We start from the raw sequence: 12240 nt of genomic DNA, 5'->3' as shown, positions 1-12240 counted from the left end.
CCCCACATCTACAGCATATAAAGGCAATACAAAACGGGCGGAAAATAAGGTGGCACTGGAATATTGCAAAGAAAATGCAATGAAAAACTCCGGAACATATAATGAAAGCTTCACAAAAACCTGAACAAAGGAAAAGCAAAGAAAGCAACATAAAGTCTTGAACTGACAACCAAAGAAATTGTAGTGGCAGGCAGGAGGGGAAAGTGGGAAAAACTGCCCACAGGACAATGACTTTTCCGACAGATGGTGAATTATAAAAGCAAGAAAATTAAGTAAATATTCATATTGCAAGAAAAAGCAATAATGGTAACTCGATTATTACAAAGTAGGAATGAAAATTTTTGATCTTAAAATAACAATCCGTAATGGGAAATTTAAAAGTGCAATATACTCACACCTCCATATTTTCCCCAGATAGATAGTTTTCCAATCGTTTTTCACGTCAGTCATGATGTTACTTGCACTTGTGGAAGGTCATCCTCATGCTCATAGGTGGCATATTGATGGCCATGGACTTCATTAGCAGGCAGAGCAGGCAGATCGAAAGCAGGGAATTATGTGGAGCCCGGCTGCATTCTGATGCACATAGCCATATGCGCGGCCACTTGGAGAGTTTTAATGGGAAATCGCAGACCGATGCGATGATACCCCTTGCCATTTCACTTGCAAACACCAGCAAGTTGAAGTTTAAGGTCAGGGCAGAGCTGAGCTGGAAAAGCACTTACTATGGGGTCCACGCGGCTGGCTGGCAGACAGGCAAGTTATTGCCATATTGATGGAAAAAACTCAGCTGTCCGTTGAATTATGAAAACAGCAAACTACATCTTCGATCGATTCGATATTATCTGTGCATTTTCAAAGTCAAAGTGGAGGTGTATCCATGGCGCAGACTTCAAAGAATTGCCCAGTAAATCGTGCACATTTTGACCTAATTTATTCCCGGCTATATACGAAATCAAATTAATGCTTCACACTTCATAAATCGGGCAATGAAAATGAACAGATAAAAAGGCATCCAGCTGAGGTAGAAACAAATTTCATACGAGGCTAAAAATAAGACCAAGTCGCTTTATAAATACATTAGCACCTCAATCAGTGGGATAATGACGTTGGCCAAACAAATACCGCACTTGAATACACATTTCAATGAGTACAAACCTAAATGCGAATCGTTTAGAGGAAAGAAAAAAACTGAAGGCATAGCCAGGTGGATCGTGCCAGACGCTAAAATAACACACCTATGAATTTGCGAATATGCGAATTTAAATTGGCCATGAAACGCGAAATTCGAATTGTTCCCATCGTTGCTTTGTTCTTTTGTTGCTAGAATTTTATCGATTTTGTGCCCGCTGTTAAGTTATTTAAAAAAGTTTTTGCCTGCAAAGAAATCGCACTCATCAATAAAGTGCATATTTAATGCAAATTTGTATGCAAACTGAATAACCTCGTTAGGAGCACCCACAAAAGCGGTTGAGCAACTTTAAGCAATTCATAATTTCCCCACTGACACTTGCAGCTTTCGAGGCGGGCGGATGTGGATGTGGATGTTGGGGGAAGCTTAACCCTTTCTTGCCCGAACAGCCACCGAGGAAATTGCGCAAATTTTGCCACCAAATTGAAAAGTTCTCGAGCACTTTCATCCACTTCCCCAGCCCTCTTGAGTGTGCTCCATTTGGTGGAGCTCTCGCTTTTGGTTTGTGTTTTATGATTTCTTCTTTTGTTGCTGGCTGATGATTGCCACGATTCCGATACTTGCCTCTGACCAAATTGAAAGTTTTTCCGCAATTTTTGTTTTGCGGCCACTCGAGCGTCAGGCATTTTGCACACTAAAACTATTTCGATTCACCTCTTTTACTCCGCATCCCACTTCCCTGCATTTGCAAATTGCGGAAAAGTCCAAAGTCGCTGAGTTGGACCGTAAATTTTCAAGGAGTTCTTTCTTTAGCTATAGTAATTGGGCCCCAAATGCATTTTTCATCCGAATCCTTGGATTCGATTCAAGACCAGAACGTGGCAACTCAGAAACAAATTTGATAAGCCTTTGTATGGCATTCTTTGCCATAATACGGACACCGAATGATTGATGATTAAGCCAGCTTGCGAAAAAATATTAACAGCGAAGGATACAAAATACACTGCGAATGGTGAGAAAACTGAAAGGCGGTCTTTGGATGCACTTCTGATGATTTGCATACTTAGATAAAAGTAAATACTTTTAAAAGCTTTGCTTCTATTGTTAAAGTCTCTAAATAACTAATAGATTTTCATAGAATACCGAAAGTTTTTTTTTGCAGTCATATAGATATATCACGACCATCTTTAATATACGTATATATTTATTAAGATTCTGATTTTTTATATATTGTAGCCAATTGACTACACCAGCTAGTTTACCCTGAAAAAGAAAGTTCCTTTGGCAACGACAAACACGCAGCGGGCATAAAAGTCAAACTCGAATCGATCAACATTTTCGTAACACTTTTTCGACAAAGATGATGATGAATATTGGAAAGAGGAGAGATTAGGGAACCAGGCGGCAAATAGCTGGGGCAATAGGAACCCCATGGTCAGGCAGTTTTATCCGTAAACAACGCCACATGCCGTGGATTCCGTTTGCCATCTTCCTTTACTTTTCCCTTACCCATTCCTATATTTATGATTCTACTCTGGAGTCATAAAAATGCCTGAAATATGCTGCTCATATACATATACGATATATGGAGTGTTCTCTACCGGGTTCTGGTCTGCTTCTAGGCGTCACCTAGGAAGAGGCGGGAAAGCCAAATCGTCCCAGCAAGGACAAGTAAATTACTAGCCAGCGGGTAAGCCTGGCGCCTCCTGCTCCCCACTGACTGCCTCTGCCGCCTTAAGGATGCACTGAAAAAATAGTATACAACATGCGTATTTTATATGCTACATAATAATTATAACGATATGTTGTATTTTTGAACATGTTATGCTACAATTTTGATGTCAATTTATTTAATTACCCCAAGAAGGACAGGGTAATGGGATTTCATCTCAGTGAGCGACTGTTCTGGACTGGCCATCAATTATAACAAGTGCTCGGCCAGTACAAATTGAAGGCGTAAATTAGCCCAGGCCCGGGAAACTGTCAGAGGACCTCGTCCCTGTCCAGGATGGCCACTCCCTGGTTGAGTGGGTGTCAATTGTGCTTATTGAAAAATATGGCACGCTGTCGGGAATAGGCAATCGCCGTAAAGAGATCCCTGAAAATGCGACTTTAAGCCGACCGAGTTCCGGGAAATTCCGGGAAAACATTTTGGCTAAGGGCTTAAACCTTAGCCGCATAAACCTAATGACAAACAAGAAATCGTTTTTCGTCTCGCATTTCAACGCCCTGGGATGTTATCTTAATTACCCATCCACACACGCAGAAGGACGAGCTTTAATGCGAGGACTGGGAGACAAGTCAATGACCTGCGCGGGATAGCCATTGAATGTGGAACAAGTCCAGATTATTCCCACTTCCGGTTTTGATGTAATGAATGGCTACTAGGTATTTTTGTATAGAAATAGATAGTTGTGATAGATTTTTAAATACTTAGCGTTTTTAAAAGAAATTTTTTATATCCGCTTCAATATATTTGTATATCCGTGCTCGTGTTATGGTATTTTATTGAAATTCTATCAACAAAATGACATACTTCTAAATTTACCCAAAACGTTACTTCAATCAGAAATAGGGTATTTCATAACTGACTTATGCTTTGGATATTCCTGGCATTTATTTTTTGCTCTTTGCTTTTCTAAGGCGACAAAACAATAACAATTTCCTGTTGGGAGCAAACTTTTTGGGCTCACACTTCCAGTTCCGGTTGATTCTGCCGGACCTGGACCAGCAGGAAAACATTAATTACATAAGCACACACCGGAAGGGAAGCCGAAGGTAGGGGAATGCCTCACCTGCATAGCTGGGCCAGGAATGGAACGCCAGACCAGAGCAAATCCAGGCAAACATTTGCGAACATTAGTTGCCTACTTTTCGGCACTCCCCCTGAAATTTCCGCCCTTTCAGCCAGAAAAACCAGACACCCTCCTCCTCCAACCGCCAGCATTTCGGTGTGTAATTTGAGTTTGTTGTGTTTGCCCCGCTTTTATTTCTGTTTACTTTGGGCGGACATAGTTATTTATGCCTCCTCATCTAGCCCATTTCCGTGCTGGCTCTTTAGTTTTTTTCCGCATTTTTTTTTGGGTCCTTGGGCCATTTTTCTCCTGTTCCTTCGTCGTTTTTTGGACGAAAGATGAGCATTTCATTTTCTCTCCATAATTGTGCGCTGCAGACCACAAAGATTTGCCAATTGGCCGGCGAGCAAGGTTTTATTTTTATCCCGAACTGAATGAAAACAGGCACGTGTTCTTTTTACGATGAAAAGCTTTGTAACGGAGTGTTTCACATAATGAGCTTCGATACTTTGCTCACTTTTTCCTAATGATGTGTTTGTGTTTGCACCGATGATTGTCGCATTGGCAATCAAAGGACGATTTCCCAGAATAATGTCAATTGGCTTTATTTAAATAAAGCATGCAATTGGAATTTATATTAATGTTTTTTCCGTAACATCTACGTGAAGCAATGTTTCGTTTTGTTTAATAGAAAAAGATGTGTTTTAAAAATTTTTTAAGTTTTTATATTTTCGATACATTAAAAAAAAAAGCTTCACCCTATAGCCAACCATGCATATAGCTTGGTTAAATATTTAAAATTAGACCACCATGTCATAACTTAACAATTTATACTATGTTTTACTACTTAAAGTTAGCAGATAGACAATTTTAGGGCAAAAATTTTGCCATTTAATACTAGATACCATTACCAGGCTCGCACTTGTCGAAATCTTCTCGTTAGCCGGATTCAAGTATATAAGCCTAAATTAATTAAATGTTTCTTTGCTCAGTTGACAGCCAGGCGAGTGCAAATGGTGAAACAAAAATAAAATTTGTCCTGATTTCTCCTACTCTTAAAGCCAAATGAGTTTCATACCAAATTGGTATCACAATCCTCGGGACGAAGTTTCGCCTTCTGTGAATTTCGAATTAAAGCGAGTCCCAACAGGGAACAACAAGGGCTCTCGGAAAACACAAAAAGAAAAGGTAAAGCCCACATCATTTTGACATCATGAGCAGCCCGAATGCCAGCCCTCAAAAATATGCAAAAATAAATAAGAATAGAAGTCTTCAGCCAGCAGGGAAAACCCCAGCTTAGCAAACTCCGGTTCCGACTTGGCCATTAGTCATTATTGACACATTCTTTCCGCCTTTTTCTAGCTCAGAAGCCATTGCCCCGAGCCCAAAGTCTCGTTTCTTTTTTCCACGATTTTTCGTTCTCTTTTTTTTGTTGGTCGAAAGGAAAGTCAGACGCTTGCTGTCCATGTCCGAATTCGTGTTGCTCCTAAGTGATATTTCCGCTTGAGTTAACATATTGTTAACATTTTGTTTTTCCTCCACATAGTTAGGGCATTTCCAGTTGCGAATTATCTTGGGTTTGTCCAATTGGTAGTTACAGATATTTTATGCCGATTTTATTAATTTGTTGAAAGGAAGATATTTTAAAAACAATAATTAAAATCCAAGTTCCACGTGAAACCTTAACAATTTTTTTAAATTTTCATATTAGCTAACAAAAATATTGTGAATTACATTCCGCTTGAGGCGTTTTTTCCAAAGGCGGTGATACCTATCACAATTCCCTGTCTTCGGAACTTTTATATCATCGGATATGCCAAGCGCCAGACAAAACTAAACGGAGCCAAAATCCAAAGCCGGACGCCTGCCGGCAGTTTGGCATCGAGTCCGGCTTTACGTACGAATACGGCAGCGACTACGGGTCTGCGGTTCCGGCTGCCTGTTTCCCGGATTACAGGTCAATGATGTATGCTGTTAATTTGCAGCAGAAGCAGATACTAGTAAACGTGGAGATAAATGGACGAAATCGAAGGAGGAGCCTTTTACTTTTTCTTCTTTTTTCAAAGTCAAGCCTTTTGATGTTTAATTTACTAGCAACTAGGTCAAAAGAACGTTAATAATGAATCTTTTATTTCAAAGATATTTTCAGGAGCATGTGAAAGAAAACTTACGTGGAAATAAGTTGTTATAATAAACATATAATTCAGAGAAGCCTATATAGTGTGATTTCACGATTTATTTTTATTTATTGTAAATCTTTATTTTTCATACTGGTTTTAAATTTCGTGAAAGTTGCAATTAGGTTTTATGTGACTGTTGTTTAATTGCCCCGACTTCTTGCAGTCGCTTGAATTCTTAGAAGGAACTTCCAAATACATAGTTTTTTTTTTTGTATTTTTGGGGTCCAAAGCTAAAATAAATACGGGCGGTAAAGGCTTATCCAAGCAAAGCTCGGGGAATACAATTCTCGCAGAAGTTTCTTCCCAGCAAAATCAAGGGAAACAATAGCAACCGCCGAGTAAACAACAAAGCTAAAAGTGCTGAAAAGTAAACTAAAGCCAAGGCAATTGCTCAGCCCATTTTGTTCGAAAGTTGTATCTTTGTGGCCCTCAAGCTGAGATTTACTTTTTGGTCAGGTTAGCGATGGAAATATTCCCAGTAATTAAATGTACAGCTGGCGATGTCAAAATAATAATTAAGCTGACAGCATAATGAGAGGGCCGCCTACTCGTGCCCATTGTTGCTCGAATAAATGGAAATTGATTGAGGGTACGCAACTCGAGCGACCAGCGCAGGCGGAACTAATTGAATTTGCCAGGAGGAAAATTAGAAAATAGGTGAGGGATCCTACGAAGGCGTCAAGGTGCCAAAGGCCGCAAAGGAGAATCCTTTGATTGCTCTGGTCAGCGGGGCCACTGGAAGGAGTAACTCGATAGGAGAAACCGACACATCGGAGCCAAGCACCGTGGGAATTGCTAGGAGCCAAAACCCACGAAGAAATTACACAATGAAACGCGATACAAAAACATAAAAAACGATATTAAGACCAATTTTCACTGATTTATTCGCGTTAAATTTAATTGAAAATGAGCGAGGAATTCAAACTTGAAAATTGCAAATTATCTAGGTACTTTTAAGGAGAAAATCCAAGGGAAAAACAAAGTATCTGTGATTTTTTTTCATAATTATTTCTGGAGCGCAGAAATATCGTGGTATGAAGAATTTCATGAGCGCCAAATCAAGAGTTATTCAAATATCCTGGCACGTGTGGCATGCGATTCGCTCTGAAAATCAGTGCATCTGAGACAGAACCCAGAACCCATTTCAATCACATTGTGATTGTTATGCCAATATTAAATTCGAAGAACTACAGCAATTTGTCAAATTGTTCGGTATGCCTTGTCTGCCATCTGAATAAATGCACTCTGCTAGCTCATTGGGCTTGACAAATGTTGCCTGCCACAAGATGGTTTTCACAGATATTAGATTTCGATGAGTTACCCACAAATCCACAAATACGAATCGAAATAAATCTCTGGCGTGAATGGGACACATTTGAAGGGCTGCTGACAAAACCAGCATGAGGTGAAAGGGTTCGAGACATAACAATAACCTAGGGAATCCAATGCAAATATCATATCTTAGATAAATGTTTGATATGCCCAGACTAAATGTTTGATATTGCGGTTGAGATACTTTGCCGGTCAGCCACTCGAGCATTAGGAATTATTATTTCTGGCCAGCTCCTTTTGCCTTCGGCTGCTGCAGAATCACCTCACCAACAAAGGTAAACATTTCGAAATTAAAGCTGAAACATTCAAATAATAGAGGAAGTAGCGGTTTTTGCTACCGCTTGTTGTTTGAGTGCTAATGAGCTTTTGGCTTTATTAAATCAACAAAATAAACCAGATAGAAAGGCAAATGAAATCCAAAAACTATATGAATCCGTAGCTCTATTAGTTTTTGGCCTCCAGCTAAAACTGGTAAATAAATAAAGTGGTATTTTTAGGGGTCGTGCATTTATTTTTGCAAATATTCAGGGCAAGCGTGGCAAGCTTAATTAATAATGGGGGATAAATAGTGGAGAAACCGATCCAGCTTACTTGTGCGATTGCAATTTGAAATGTTTACCAGTCGGCTCTGCAGCTGCAGCTTCGATCGGGGTCAGTAGAGGAGGGTGCTCCACAGTGGGTTAAAATGAGTAAGAAAGACCCATTCCCATGCCCTGTTGAGTACAAACAATCAAGTTGAAAAAAAAACATTAATAATAATATTATCTGTTAAATAGAAAACGTACCCTTACTAACGCATACGTCAGATAACACACTTATGATAAAATTAACGTTCGGACATTACATTACTGTGCCATGAAAAGAGCATCAGCATAAAATGGACCCATCCAAGATTCAATTCGACAGAACTCGGCGATAGGAGACGTTAACAAAGCCGTCCACACGAGCCAATTTGCGGTCGTCCCCTTTGCCACAGGTAACCGGGGCACCACTGACCTGCACCACCCCGCAACTCGGCACCATCCACTCAGCACCACCCACTTAACCACCCAACCACTTCACGTGGACCCGTAAAATTGCGGCAACTTCAACTCATTAAAAGTGGAGAGCTGGCAAAAAGTTCAGAGAGCCCGCAGCACGTTTCATAGAATGTGGATGTTTTTTGGACGATTCCCCCAATGCGAAATGCAATTAGATGTCACCTGACTATCTGCTGCGTCCTTTTGTGATGCATAAATTAGCAGCGGGGCCGCAGCTAAACAACAGCAATTATATAGAAAGTTGTCCAGTAAAATGAAGCATTAAATTTGATGGCGGCAACTTTTTAATTGTCTGGCATAATTCAAACAACAGGCGAAACAGATGAATTCCAGGTGCCGAAAATGGTTAGTACAAAGTTCTTCCGGTTGTGTTTTGCATTTAACAGAAATTAAATTGTTTTTATTTTGTGTGGACCCCTTTGATAACTATGGTATTCCTCCTTATTCAGTCAGAATGTTTGTCAGACCAAAATTTTTTGGTCTGATAGACACTTCTAATGTATTTATTAAATGAAAGAACGCTTTGGTCGAGTTTGTAGACTATTAAGTACACGGTACTCAGAAAGTGCGAGTTATAGTGAGATTTTCGTTATACAACGAATTTTAAGAATACAATTTTTTTATTCATTTAGCTTTCAAAAGATTCTTAGCTAAGTTCGCCGCTGAATAAAAAAAAACTCCACAAGAAGTTGGACGAATCTGAAATACCCATTGCAAAATCAAAACAACCTTAAAAAGAATATAGATAGTATAAGTGTCACATATTATTCTACTATTGCCTGACTTTGAAAGACTTTTTTCAAGTCAAAGGACCTGCGAGTCCTGTTGGCTGGCACTGCAGTTGTCAAGCTACATGGGTGCAGTCTGCAATCAAATGTCAGGCCGACATTCGAGTTCGGATCCCTGAACCTGACAGAATTAACTTAAAGTGGCATGCAGCCAAGTTGGGAGGACGCCACGCCAAGGAAATAACCGCCACTTCGAGTCCTCGGCGACTAATTAAGTACTTGTCCAATGGGTTAAGTCCTTGAACTGCCGACACTTTGCATGGAAAATGCTTGTGTGACTTGATTTCACCTCGTGCGAGGCCCATATGTGAGTTATCTGTTGCCTACTCTGGCCGCATTAATACCCACTATTTTATTTTATGCTGTACGTGGCCACAAATATTTAAATACTTAAATTGTGCATGCAAATGCATACAATAATTTTATGGTGTGCAATGTGCATTTTACATAACTAAAAATAAACAATGGCCTAACTTAAGATTTACATTTGTGTGCCGGTTGTATAATTGGAATACGGGATTTATGGGCTTACTATTTGTATAGTTTTTTACTTAAAATGCAATATGCTAAATCTGTTAAAAACTTTAAAGATAAGGGTCAGTTCAACAGCCAATCTCCACAACTATGTATTTAGTTCTAATGCTCATTAAGGCTTTCTTAGCAAGGGGTTGTGTGCCTTTTGTCTCGTGCTCGTCTAGACTAATTAATAATATTTCGTGCCAAGCGCTAAATTATACAAAAGCAGGCTGCGAAAAGCGGCAAAACATCAGCAACAATAAACAAAATAAATTCGCTGGCATTTGTTCCATGTTAAAATGGGAAAAAAAATTGAAAACTGAGTCGAGAACCGAAAAAGCCCTCATTGTCTCCTGGCCCCACGAAAACTGAGATTAATACGCAGATTACAGCCAAGTTATAATTACTGCGAAAATAGGCGAGCGGCGCTGAGTAAATTGAGCTGTCAAGTGTGCAGATGAAAGGAGATCGTGAAATGGGTTCGATTCGGTTCCCTCGGTTCAAATCTAAAGTCAATGTCTCTCCCCTGGGTTAAAGTAGCCCATCCCCTGAAAAAGATGCCTTTTTGCAAACATTTATTTTGCAGTACAAAAATTGGGCAGTTGGGAAACTGATTTTGGGACAATAGACATCAGCATCCTATTCGATTTCCTGGAAGAACAAAAATTAATAATTTAGGGTTTTGCAAGAATAAAATCATTTTTGGTTCGTGGCAAAAACAGCAAGACGTATTCTAATTGGTTTGATTTTTGATAGAAATTTGGTTCACCCAAAGCAAATTGAATTTCCAGTAGAAATTTCCTGATGGAAAAAATAAAGCTTACAAACAATATACAATAATAATAATATATATTTTTTTAATAATATTATACAAAAGCTAGCAAATGTTTGGTAGCTTTAACTATCACACATTCGTATATAAAAAATGTATGCTCTTGTATAACTTAAATAAATGCATTCCTTACATTCATGTTTACATTGAGTTAATTTCTTAAATTCATAGTATTTCATATTTATTCCACAGTGAGACCATGGAAATGGCGTGTAATCGCCATGCGAAAAGCGAAACTGAGTACCAATGTCAAGACTAATGGCGTTTTATTTTTCGCTGGGCTACGAACTCAATTAGCTGCCGTGCGTAGCGTAATTAAGTTGATGCCACGCCCAATTCGATAACCTAAACCTCTTCGGGGGTCCACTACCTGCCACCGCCACCCGCCCACCAAATGATCCAGTTTTATGCCACCTGACGTCGCCTGGCGATGTGTATGCAAAAACATTACACGAACTGCTTTGGAGAGCTGGCTTAAATTAATTTATCACGTGCCGAAATAAAGCAACTACCGGTGGCTTCCTCCCTTCGCATTTTTCGTGTAATTAATTAAATTCGAGTCGGAGGAGCTCCTAAAAGTTCGCCACGAACAAAAATTGTTTGCTCCGCTGAAGTTTAAGTTGTTCACTCAAAAATTAAGTTCTTTTTTTTTGCAATTCCAGGGCATAAAGCTATCAGCTTACACATAATGGCCCACATTCGGGCGACCCATATGCCCTACTCAAGTCCGACTTTCTGGGTAATTATGTCTACATGTAAGCTCCGGGCAGCATTCGTCACTCAGCTGAGTTTCACCGATTTTTCGGATTTTCCTTTTCGGCTTTTGCTTTCTATCCGAAAAGAGGGATATTAAGTATTCATTGGGAAACGCAAGAGAAAATCGGTTGAAGTGGTTGCGGGAGGAGCTCGAAAGGAAGCGTTCGTAATTTCAAATTGAATTTTTAAATTTTAAATACTTACCAACGGAGGAAAAAGAGTTGCAACCAAAATGCTTGGCAAAACGGTGAAAAACTTCAATGGCACTGCCAAGCTAAAGAAGTAATTTTTTAAAGCTTAAGAAAGGGATTTATCAGTAGACCAATTATTGTAAACTTGTAAACACTGGAAAAACAGAGACTTGAGGAATTTATTTTCAAAGCTTATTGATACAGCATTTTAACAGTTATTATTATTGAAACACATATAAGTTTTCGAAAGTGTCTTAATTAATTTTAGCTAACTCAAAACACCAAACACACTAAAACACATTAAACTAAGGCAGTGTAAATTGGATCTTAGTTAAATGAGTTATTAACCAAACTTTGCAAATCCCATTTGTAATGTAATAAAATCGATGCAAAGCTAATATACCTGTTTATTTACTGCACCTCAATCCTTAAAATTTTTGCTAATTTGCTAAAGCAGATTAAGTTACACTTGAGAACACAGTCGTTGAAAAGTGCGTATTGAATTTCCTTCGATGTGCGAAGTGCAAGTGATTAAATAAGTAAGTGAGGAGTATTACAGTTGATATAGGGAACTCAATTCCCTTGGCAAGCTCAAACAGAAATCTAATTTAAAGCGGCTAGAAAGACTGAAGAGATCTGAAGAGAGGCGGGTGGGAAGATGGGGAATGTGTGTCTGTG

Source organism: Drosophila simulans, chromosome 3L (genome assembly GCF_016746395.2).
Source record: "Drosophila simulans strain w501 chromosome 3L, Prin_Dsim_3.1, whole genome shotgun sequence".
NCBI classification, from domain to species: domain Eukaryota; kingdom Metazoa; phylum Arthropoda; class Insecta; order Diptera; family Drosophilidae; genus Drosophila; species Drosophila simulans.
Note: the sequence above shows the minus strand (reverse complement) of the source record.